This window comes from Anas platyrhynchos, chromosome 16 (assembly GCF_047663525.1).
Source record: "Anas platyrhynchos isolate ZD024472 breed Pekin duck chromosome 16, IASCAAS_PekinDuck_T2T, whole genome shotgun sequence".
In the NCBI taxonomy this organism is placed as follows: Eukaryota; Metazoa; Chordata; class Aves; order Anseriformes; family Anatidae; genus Anas; species Anas platyrhynchos.
The window spans coordinates 1,220,440-1,231,763 of record NC_092602.1 but is presented as its reverse complement, the minus strand read 5'-3'; the positions used below and the strand labels follow the sequence as shown (position 1 = coordinate 1,231,763).

The 11,324-nt window shown below is 55.8% G+C and overlaps 1 long non-coding RNA gene across 2 annotated transcripts; it reads left to right on the top strand.

Moving 5' to 3' along the window:
* The first annotated feature begins 682 nt into the window (after positions 1–682).
* Positions 683–10,638, top strand: LOC119718576 (uncharacterized). 2 transcript variants are annotated; one of them, XR_011803786.1, is made up of 4 exons: positions 683–1,190; positions 8,243–8,403; positions 9,409–9,704; positions 10,072–10,638. It is a non-coding gene; the product is annotated as an uncharacterized lncRNA (long non-coding RNA). The 2 variants fall into 2 exon arrangements; XR_005269698.2 differs by having other exon boundaries at positions 9,409–10,638.
* Positions 10,639–11,324: the final 686 nt, after the last annotated feature.

Below are 11,324 nucleotides of genomic sequence, written 5' to 3'. Positions count from 1 at the left end.
GCACACAGTGGGGTCAGGGACTGGTGGTCCCCTGGGTTCTTCCCATGCTCTGGAGAGGGAAATGCCCGGGGCCAAATGGCAGCTGCTTGCCCTGCCCGCAGCCAGCCAGCACACACGCCCTGGCCAGCCCCCGGTGCCCCCAGTGCCCGAGCCGGTCAGTGCTCTCGCGCAGAGCCCTGGGCGCTCATTTGCTTGTGTTCTGCTCCTCTTTATTCCTAGCGTTAGAGCAAAGAGGGAGATAAAAGGGAGAAATGAAAGCTTTACAGCTTCCTAGGCTTCCTCCAGCAAATAAAAGTCCCGTCCAGCTGAAATGCTAATTAAGAAACATCACTTCTTCAAAGGCCAGAATTGGAAACAGCCACATGGAGACATAATGGGATTAAAATGTATCAGGGGCTTATAACAGCGGTGAGGATTTAGCGGCGCTGCTCCTGCCCCGCGCTCTGGAGTCAGGCTCTCAGGGTGGCACTCCCAAGGCTCGGTTATGAAACACCCAGGACAAGACCAAGCCACCGCTGAGCTGAAAAGCCAAAGGTGTGGGCTGGGGAACAGCTCGCAGGCTGTGCCCACGGGTGAGGAGCATCCTGTGTGACCCAGCCCTGGCCAAATCAGAGGCAGCTGTGCCAGGGCGGGGGGGGATATTTTGGGGAAGGGGCAAAGGCAGGGTTTGGCTGCAGGAGCAGGCACCTGCCTGCAGCTGTGTGTGTGTGGGGAGCCTGGTTTTGCCTGAAATCACTTCCTTTTGGTGTTGAGGGGTGGGGGTGCTGCGTGGTGTGGTGGGTTGTGCTGAGAGCCCACGACCCCAGGCTGGCCAGCAGCCATTGCTCGGTGCCCCCAGCCCACATTTGGGTGGGCTGGGACCCTGCTGGGGCTCCCTTTTCAGAGCAGCTCTGACTGTAGCTTGCCCCAGGGCCAGGAGCCCCGCTGGAAACCCTCCAAACGCCCCCGTGCTGCCTTCTGCTGCTGGCTGGGGCTTCGCCTCGAGCGGCTCTACCCAAAGGCATCTGCAAGGAGACGACGTCGCCGCTCCCTGCGGGCAGGCAGCCAGCCCGGATTGCTTCCTCGGCCACCGCAGCTGGCAATTAAACCCCGGCGATCGCCAGCAACCCCTGCCTGACCCAGCTGCTGTGCCGAAGCGCCCCGACCTGGCATTATCGTGGCTGCTTTTGTGCAGCAAATAACAGCTCCAGGTGGGTAACTGGGGCGCGAGCAGCCAGCGCCGTTGTGTAATCCTCGGCTGTAAGGAGCGGCGGTGGGGGTCTCGCTTTCAATGTCAACACAAAAGGCAAAGAAACTATTCGCAGTGATGTAAACTCCTGGGCAGCAGAAGTGCCAATTAGGAAACATCTGTTCCTCGTGGGCCAGGCGGCCTGCGAGCAGCCGCATGGCAACGTAATGGGATTAAAATATAGCAGCGGATCGTGTTAGCGCCGCAGAGATCAGCTGCTGGGGAAGTTCTTATGAAATCAGGGGGAAAATGAAAAACAAATTTCTTTGTTTCTCTCCTCAGGACAGTCCATTTATTTTATTTCTTAATTTGTACCTTACACGAGGTGCAGGAGCTGCGGCCGTACCTGCTCTCCGCACGGCTCAGTGCGTCTAAAGGAACCGCCTGAGCTGGGCTGAGTCTGGGGGCTTCTCCCCGTGGGGTTTGCCCCCAGTGCATAACATTTGGCCTGTAGCATAACCCCAAGAAGTGCTGAATAACACTGAGAAAGCAGCAATGCAAGGCAGGGAGAGAAATGACCAGAGTGAAGGGAAACCTGCATCTCGTGGTGTTTGCGCCCCCCGATGCCCTGTGCCCCTGTGGGTCTGTGTGGGCAGCACACGCGGCGAGCCCGGCACACACAGGGACGTTCTTCAGGAAACCGTACAAACAGAGCTGAAACGTGTGCTATTTTGGGATGCTCATATGCTCCAAGGCAAATGTCGTATGTATGTAACATCCATTTAGGGAGCCGAGTAATGAAGTTGTGCATCACAAGGAGGGAGCCGCTCGCTTAGCAACCTTCCCGTCGCATGACGTCTTCCCTCTGCAGGACGGGATTGCTCCTTCGGCAGGCAGGGGGACAGAGCACTGCTCGCTCTGCCTTAGGAGCCGTTCTCAGTGGAAAGATGCCGACCAGCTCCCCCTGAAATCAAATCTTTGACTCCAAATTGTGCACCGGGTTTGCCCCTGGGTGACCTTTGCAGTGCCCGCTGTGATTGGGGGTGCGAGGGCAGTGCCACCGGGGTGTGGGGTCCGTGGGGGAGCCTGGTGATGTGCTGCTCACGGTGCTCCCACCTGGGGGGCTGGAAGGGGAGCAGTGCTTTCAGATCCTGCCGAGATCTGCTAAGGCATCTGACAGCATTAAAATGGCTGATGGCAAACCCAGCGGCACCGCTGATGGGAAGCGCGGCTGTAAAACTCTCCTGGCATTTTGTTGGTGAGGCGTGTCTGCAGAGAAGCAGATGGAAAGGCAGCCCCTGCTCCCTGCCAGCTTGTGCTGCTGGGGATTGGGGGTGTGCTGGGGCTGTACTGGGTGCCCTGGGGGTGCTCCAGCACCAGGACCATGGCCGGGAGGGAGAGGACAGCCCATCACATGAGGGGGAGCGTCTGCCCTGGCTCGCTCCGAGGTTTCCGGATGATAAGCAATTAGGAGAGAGAGATTTACAGCAGATTAAGTCCGAAGGCAAAGTCCATTATCTGCCCAGAGGAGCTCCAGCGAGGAGGCCTGTGGCTGGGGGCAGGGTTTTTTGGCTGGTGGAGCCCATCCTGATCATACCCGGGGGCAGCGCGCTCCTGCCTGGGCTGCAGGGAGGCACGGGGGGCATGGAGCTGGGGCCAGGCTGGGAAAGGGCACACCAAGGACTTGGGTTCCTCTCCCACTGGCATCTCAGGGGCTGTGCCAGTGCCTCCAGGAGCAGCTCACGTCTCTCTCTGGCCTCTGGAAGTGCCTGGGATCTGTCCCAGTCTCTGCTGTGGGGGCGCAGGGCACCTGCAGGAGTGCCCCAAGAGTGGCACCGGGGGAACGGAGCAGGAGAGGGGCACGGGAGTCACTGCAGTCAGGTTCCTGGCTCTTCAGAGTCGGTGACACAATCCTGCAGCTGGTTAATGTCACGCAGCCATGTGTGATAGGAGATAAACAGCAGCTTCTCACTGCCACATCTGTACCTTCACCAGCTTCCTTCGCAGAGCTCCTCAGTCACCTTCCGTGCTGGACCATGGCAGTGGCATTGCGGTACCCGAATTAAGGCCAATTATGGCATGAGGAATATGAAGCTGTGTGGCTGGGATGCTTTGCTTCAGCACTGGCCACCTGTTGTGTGCCATGTGCCCACCATGCCGAAATGCTCACCCAGAGTGAGCGAGACGCGAGGTGTGCGCTGTGTGCACCTACCCGGTGCCATAATCAATACCCTGCACGGGTCGGAGGCATGCAGTCCCTTCCTGCCCTACCCGAGCAGAAAGGAGCGAGCTGCTTTAGTGTTTAATTGAAACAAATACCATTTCTGCAGCCCAGCTGGGGCTGATTTGCTCTTAGTACCGTGCACGGCAATGCCAGGTTCTTTTGGAGGGCGAGCTGAGCTGTCCTCTAGGGGAGATGCTTTCAGCAGCACCGCAGGTGAAGCTGAGCCAAAGATGCTGAATCCACGTGAACTGATCATTTCGGTTTCAGCGTGGGAAGGTGCCAGATGTGTTTTAGAGGAACGATGCTTCTGAGGCCCATGCCCGTGTATTTGCTGTCTTTGACCCACGGACCTCTCTGTGCAGTGCTCCTGACCGGCAGCCCCTCGAGCACGGCGGCTGCTCTGGAGCTGCGCTTCCTCAGCTGTGAAATGCAGATAATTTACTGGATCATTTTCCAAGGGCACCGAGAGGGTAGGCGAGTCGTTTGGCATATGGGGCCGGCGGGTCGGGCGGGCTGTGCTCCTGCAGAGCCTCGTGCCCAGCTGCAGTGCCCCGCTTTGCCCCATGGCCCCGGGCCCTTCCTGCAGCATCGCTGCCGGCCAGGTTGGTGCCCATTGGGGTGCGATGGAGGGGACCCCTCAGTCCAGCTGGGACCCCTCCTCAGGTTGGTGTAAAGCCATTTTTGCCTCTCTTTGCCCCATTGCTGACCATCCCCTTGCTGGGGCTCCTGCCCCTTGCTCCGTGGAAGTCCTGGCAATGTTTTGCTGCAAGATGAGAATTGGGGGGATGCAGCGCGCCTGCCCGCGTGCCGACAGCTCTCCTGGCACTGAGCACCTCTGGGACCCGGGTGCCACCAACACAGAAAGGAGTCATCGCTGTCGTCTGCTACCCCACTGGAGAAGGCAGTAATTAAGGCTGCCGAGCACACACATTTCTTCCAAAATTACCTCCTTTATTGAGAGGATCAGATGCCGCCGTCTTTCATGGCTTCTTGCAAGGCTTGGATCTTGTGGGATGCGAGGCTATTAATAGGAACCAATCTTTCCCCTTCTCCTCTAGGCTAAAGACAGACGGATTCAGACAAGGGCCCCTTTGATGTGAGGGAAGTGCAAATAAACGCCGTGCCGTTTTGTTCCCGAGCTGGCAGTGGGTTCCTGCTGCTGTGCCTGTGTGAGGGCTCGGAGCTGCCGGCGCGCCCTGGGACGGGGTGGCCGAGGCAAAGGGCAGCCCGCGATCCCAACCACGGCTCCCTGGGGACACAGGCAGCACCAGGCTGCGTTTTGCTGAGATTTCTTTCACTAAGAGCACGATGCAGCCACATAGAAAAGGGAACAGCGGGATGGCTCGCTCTGACATCTTTCCTTCGCATGCCAAGAGCAGCCTCAGCGGGAGGGCTTCTCCCACGTAAGGCTCCAACACGAAGCCCAGCTTGGAGGGGAGGCTGCGACAGGGGCAGCGAGGGGTGCAGCAACTTGGCTCCCTGTTTTGGGCTTCCTCCACCCTCAGCTGTTGGCAATGAGCCTCCTTCCACGCCCCTAATTTTTGGGTGCAATGGAGGGTGCCACAGGGGCACGTGTTCGTGTCTCCAGCCTGTGGGACGGGGGGCAGGCAGCTGGCAGCACCCAGGAGGGAGGCAGGGACGGTCCCACGGGGTGTGCAGTGCCCAGCCCCAGCTCCGGCTGCTGTTTGCCTGCAGCTGACGTCGGGCACCCGCGGGTGGCGGGGGCCAGATGCACGATATTGGATTCGGGTGAATGATCAGCCAGGGCGCTGAACGCCAATTTCTGTGCAAATAGGCTCCGAGTATGAAGAGCCAGGGAAGAGAAATAACTAGAAAGCGTTTCACACGTAGCTGGAATTGTTTCCAAGGAGCATTTTGGGAAGGTTTTCCAGCAGGCGGGCTGGCTGCCTGCAGCCTCGCTGGCGCTGTGGGGCGGCTCGGAGCCCCGTGCCCAGCTGGCTCCTGCCTGCAGCGCCCCGAGCACGTCCCATCCCCACCAGGACCCATCCCATCCCTGCGATGGACACAGCCCTGGGTGGCCAAGGCACCCCGCAGACCCTGCCTCTTCTTTTCGGCATTGCATGGCTTACCTTCCATAGGATGTTGTGACAGAATCTAAATTAATTTGTGCCGTTTCTCTATCATCTGAGTGATTGTTGGTTTTCTCCTTCTATCCCTCAAAATTTATAGCCGAATTAGCTGGTTATTGATTTTGGTTTTCTTTATCAAGTTACATTCAAACCAGACCGTGGAGCTGCGAGTGCTCTTCGGTTCCCTCCTGGCATCTGTTTGCCTGATCAGCCCGCGCAGGGGAAGAGCTCTCAGGGTGCTGGAGAGGGATTCTGCTGACAGTTGTGTTTGCTGTTACAGTCCTCACCTGCTACTAATTATTGGTAATAACTGCAGTTTGTAAACCCTGGGATCCCTGAGGATGCCCAGGGAGGGCACAGGCGGAGGGACCCTTGGGGCTGTGCTGCCTGGGGGGCTCTGGGGGTCCCCCCACCCTTCTCGCTGCAGGACATCCCATGGGGCAGGGCTGTGATGATGTGCTGCTGGGTCTGGGCAGGGTGCTGGGGCTGCAGGGGGGACCACGAGGGGATCTCACATCGCATCAGCTCAGGCTTCTTGCTCTGCTCCGTGTCAGTGGGCTCGTGCTGGCTGCAGGCACACTTCTCTCTGCAGATGGGTGCAGTGGGAAGGAAGCTGTTCCACCACCATGCTTGGTTTTAGCATCGTTGCTGTGTGTAGGGCTGGGAGGTCGCATCCAGCCTGGGCTATGCAGGGGATGAAACCCACAGGGAGAGGCTGCTGGTGCTGCTCCTCCAGGGAAGAGCTTTGGGTTTTGTCCATGCCTGCTGTGCTCCAGTGGTTTTTTGGGTCCTGGGGTTGTGGTTATGCCTGAGCTCTGCAGCAACCTCAGGTGAGGGAATCTTTCAGCACACAGATGTCCCAGCTGAATCCCCATTTGTAAGTGAGCAGGTAAGTTCTTTAATTACCTTTCTGCCCCTAAAGATGTGGCTCAGCCGTGATGCTTGGACCTGAGCTCTGCTGAGAAGCCATTTGAAGGCCTTCTCGTTCCAGCTAGAAGTGGGCAGTGGTGAGCTGGTGCTGCGGAGATCCTGGCATGGGCCAGCTCCTTCCCAGCCCCTGTCCCACCTGGGGATGGCAGAGCCACTACCCTCGGGCTGCCTTTTTCCCATTCAGCCGCTCACAAAAACACTCAGGAGGGACCCACGGGGCGGTGCTGGCTGCCCAGCTGTGCCTGGTGGTTTGGTTTCCTCTGTGCCTCGCTGGGGCTGGCGCACTCGATTTGCAGGGCAGAGGAAGGGCTGATCTCATTAGGCAGTAATTGAGATACTTGTGTGAGCTGTGGGAAATTGCAGCCCAGCGCTGGGCAGAATTGCAGCACAGAGGAAGCTGAACCGAGGCAGGAGGGAAGCAGGAGCCCTGCTCCCCCCACACTCATTTGCTACCGAATTGCACCTGAGCTTTGGAAACCTCCCGGTTACCTGGTGCTGTGCAGGGAGGTGCAGTGCTGCTCGGCGGGCACCTGCCAGCAGCTCCCTTCTGTATTTAAAACTCAGCATTTTCTTCTCATTGTTTGGGGTTTCATTCATGTCCCTTTCCATTCCTTCACTGGAAGGAAGTGGAGGGAAATAAATAGTGGGGACCGTATTAAAGATCTAGAGTCATCCCAAAGGAGGGAACAGAATGCTTATTTAATGAGAGAGAGAGAGAATGCCCTTTTTTATTAAAAAAAAAAAAAAAAAAAAAAAAAAGTATCTTTGAACTTTATATTTTGAACTGCTTAAATTTGATGACTTCATATTCAGCCATGTTTCAAAATATCCTAATAATGCAGGAATTCCTGCATCACATGACAGGTTATTTAGGCTTTGTAGAAAGTTCACTTTTAAATAGCTGCATGGAGAGGAAGACAGCTGAAAAATTTACTCGCTGTCTCCTGCCTCTCCCTGAGCTGAGCTGCCTGCCAGCTGACGCTGGGAGGGGAAAGCTTTTATCGCTTGGAATTAAGAAATTACTCCTGAGCTTAACTGGTGCTGATGTACATGGACTGCTCTTCTTTGGGGGGAAAAGGAAATGTGCAGAGATGCTTTCTGGTTTCTTTTGGGAAGGACGAGGAATGGGAGCAGCAGTCACCAAGGCCGGCTGCACCATCACAAACCACCAGCTCCAGGTCCTGGGGAGCCAGCCCAGTACAACCAGCACGGCACGAGGTGTGGGTGCCCAGTGTGGGTGTGGGTTTGTGCCCAGCGCAGCACAAACGGCATCTGCTCCGGCTGCGGGGCCCAGTTCTTAGGAGACGATCTGTACTGGAGAATGTCCTGTGTGGTTGGCAATCTAATTAGCGAGGGGCCAGAAGAATGCATTCTGATGTTGCCATCATCTGAATTAGATTCATTATTTCTTTACAATTTATTTTGATAAAAAAATACGGCTTAAATCATTCCAGTCAATTTCAAAGGAACAAATATTTCCTCCTGGAGAATTAAGCAGAGCCAGGAGTGCAGCCAGGCACTGCCGCTGAACAAAGCAGAAAGGACTGGATTTCCTGCTGTCCTCAGCACAGCCTCCCCGAGCTGCTGCCCCGGCCCCGGGCTGCTGGGCTCTTCCAAGCCTCTCCTTGGGACCAGGAGAAGTTGAGATCCCCCTGGGGGAGGCTGCACAGAGCCTCACCTGCACCTCTCGTGGGTGTGGGTGAGGAGCCCCCAGCCCAGGTGGGACCAGCAGAGCAAAGAGAGGCTGGAAGCAGGATGTTTGTGTGGGGGGTGTCAGTTCAAGACAATCTGGAGAGGACAGTGTCTAACGGGGGTTTCTGCTGCTTACAGAAACGCCGTGATGTTTGGGAACACCGCAGCGCCCACCTCTCTTGCCTGTGCTCCCTCATGCAGGACTGAAGACACAGCGTGACTTTCCATTCCCTTCTTATCTCTGTCCCCAGAGGACGTCGTTATTTCTGCTCAGACTATTCAAGCACAAACGTTTGATGGTGAATAATATTTTTGATGGTTTAATTACCTTTTGTTTCCTAATTAAAACTTGGCCTCGTCATAATGTCAGCCGGTTTCAGAAGGGAACATAACGTGGTGGTGGTGAATTCCATCGAGTGCTTTCCCTGGCAGAAGTGGTCACAGCACCTTTTTAAGTGTTCAGGAGAAGCTGGGGGAGCCAGCAGGGCTGTGAAGGAGCCCTCGTGCATCCCCAGCCGGGCAGGGCGATCCCATCCCATGGCTCAGGTGCTTGGTGCCAGGGGCGCAGCGAAGGCAGAGCGATGGTCTCTGGAATTGCTCCTTCTGGTGCAGTTGGTGAACACAGGCGGCAGCAGGGGTGGCCGTTAATCATTCTGGTTGTTTTCCACATTGCCTCTTGCTGCTTACTAGTGCAGCTTGAAGAAGTGCATTAAGGAGCAGGGATGCATCTTCAGCCTCGGTGCGGATGCTGCAAGGGAATGCCCAGGGCACCCTGCCTGGCTGTGCCCCTGCTCAGAGCAGTACCAGTGTGGGGGGCACAGAGGTTAAGCTGCCCCAGAGCCCCCCCAAAGCTCAGCCTGTTCCTGGAGAGGTGTGGCAAGGTTTTGCAAACCCAGAGGAGAGAACTAGTGCAGGTACAAGTCTGGTTCCCTAAATACTGCCCAGCACGCTTCACCTGCTGTGCAACTCTGAATTTACTCTTTGCTAAGGGGGGGGGGGTCTTTTAGTGAAAGAAAAGCAAATGGGAGCTGACAACATGAGGTCTTGTCTTACCCGTGCTGGTGTTCCCAAAGCGCTGACCCTAGGCTGAAAGCGGTGGTGGCCCAGGGGGCAGAGAACATCCCCTGCCAGCACATCGTGCTGGGAGAACACCCGCCTGGTCAGCTCCAGTTTTCTTAATTTATAGTAAGAACAGCTTGCATTTATTTATCCCTTGTGGTCCTTTGGGCACCTTACGGTTGCTCACCAATGAATTCCCACACAAACTCATTAGGGTGATGCTCCTGTTCCCGATTTACCTCCAGGTAGCCCTGCTGCAGGAAGCCATCTGAAGACATTTGGGAGAGCGGAGGGCGGCGAGGGCAGGTGGGGCGCAGATTTCCTCTCCCCCCTTGCAGCCACACGAGCAATCGCACTCCAGGTAACGCTGCCAGCAGAGCAAGCAGCAGGAGACAAGCTCGCTGCTTGGCTATTACACAAGCAAACCACCAAGAGTCGGAGCCCAGCTGGATCCATCCCCAGCACACGCATTATCCCCTACCAGCACTGCCAAGGAACGAGGAGGTTTTGTGGTTGTTTGCATCCCATGGAGGCAACTAAGGTAATCAATGCCTAATATTCCTAATTCCCAAACGATGTGTGTTTCTGGAAATATATATATATTTTTTTTAATTAAAAAAATGAGTTTAATAATCATCTGTGTGAGCATTCCCCTCAAGGGGTACATAGCAAGTGCTGGCCATGCATACCAGCAGAGATCCTGCAATTACCAGGTTTTCCACAGGCTGAAGGACAGCAGGACGAGCGTGCCTCCGTCCCGTTGTGCTGTTTTGCACCATTATCTCCAAGTGATGGAGTTAGTGTAGGACGCACCGATAAATCTGCTTTCGACTTGTTACTCTCTGTGATATCATCCATCATCCCGCGCGGCAGAGCTGTGCAAAATTAAACATTTAAATCTTACACAGATGGCAGGAGAAGCTGGCTGTTTGGAGGCAGGAGCAGCAGACAGGAGCCGGGCTTTCTTGGCTGCGGCAGGGGACGCACAGAGGGCCCTGAGCTCCAGCCCGGCGGCCCCGTGGCACGGTTAAATTGATTGAACGATATCAGTCAGCATCCACAGAAATGTCAGGAAGTACTTTAGCACATCCAGGCCATGCACGAGTGTATCATATTCTGACCTCTGTTAACTGTGGCATTGATTAATTCAGGGTTTCCCTCAGCCAGGGGAATACACAGCGCGCTGTTTATAAACACACACAAACACCACAGACGATACCGAAGGCAGCACACACGCAACACTGAGCACCACCAAACCCACGCAGGACACACGCAAACACGAAGCCAGGAGTCACACGGATGCCCAGAGGGGCTGCAGCCTCGCACCTGGGGAGCTGGGGAATTGAATATCCCTGCGGTGCCTGTTAGCGCTGCACATTCTGCTGCCTGCTCTTCAGCTCCAGGAAATAATTAGCTTTATTTCCAGTCTGCTACCAAAAAAATGCACATCCCAGTGACCTTCAAAACCGCTGAACGTTACACTGCAAAATGTATGCGTTGTACATGCTGCTAGAGAATGATGAGTAGGAAATACACTTTTTTAAGCAAGTATTGAAGAGAACACTATTTCTTACAACATTTCGGTTCCAGCTGCTGCTACCCTGCTGGCTAGCACCAAGCAGCACGAGGAGAGCAGCTTCTTTGCTGGGGTTCTGTAGGAGCCCTTCTCCAATGTAACTTCCTGGAAATTGTCACAAGGAATGGCTTTGAAGCGCACATTAGAATAATACCCAGACAATAATGGCAAAAACATGGTTCAGAAATGAAAAGGAGAGCATTATGGAGCCTAAGTGGCGTTTTCTTGCCCATTACTGCAATCATCACCGCTGCAGAGTCATTTAAATATTTTAGGAAACAGAAGGGGCCTTCTTGGTCGGCAGCGCGAGGCCGGCGTTAATGGGTTTCGGTTTGCTCTGCCTCCCCTCCGAGTGACTGCGTGGCGCTGGTGCTGTTTAGCAACACGATCAGGTCAGCGACGGCAGCTCGCTGCGCTTCTCCTGCTGCTTTTTGCACGCTCCCGTTGCAGGGAGCCAGAACCGCTCTGCCCCGGGTTCCCTCCGCAGCCGGCTGCGTGTCGGGGCTGCAGCGGGGCCCCCAGCCCGCGGGAGCCACCCGCACCCATGGGTGCGGGCACGGTGAGGGGCACCTGGGCTTGCTCCTG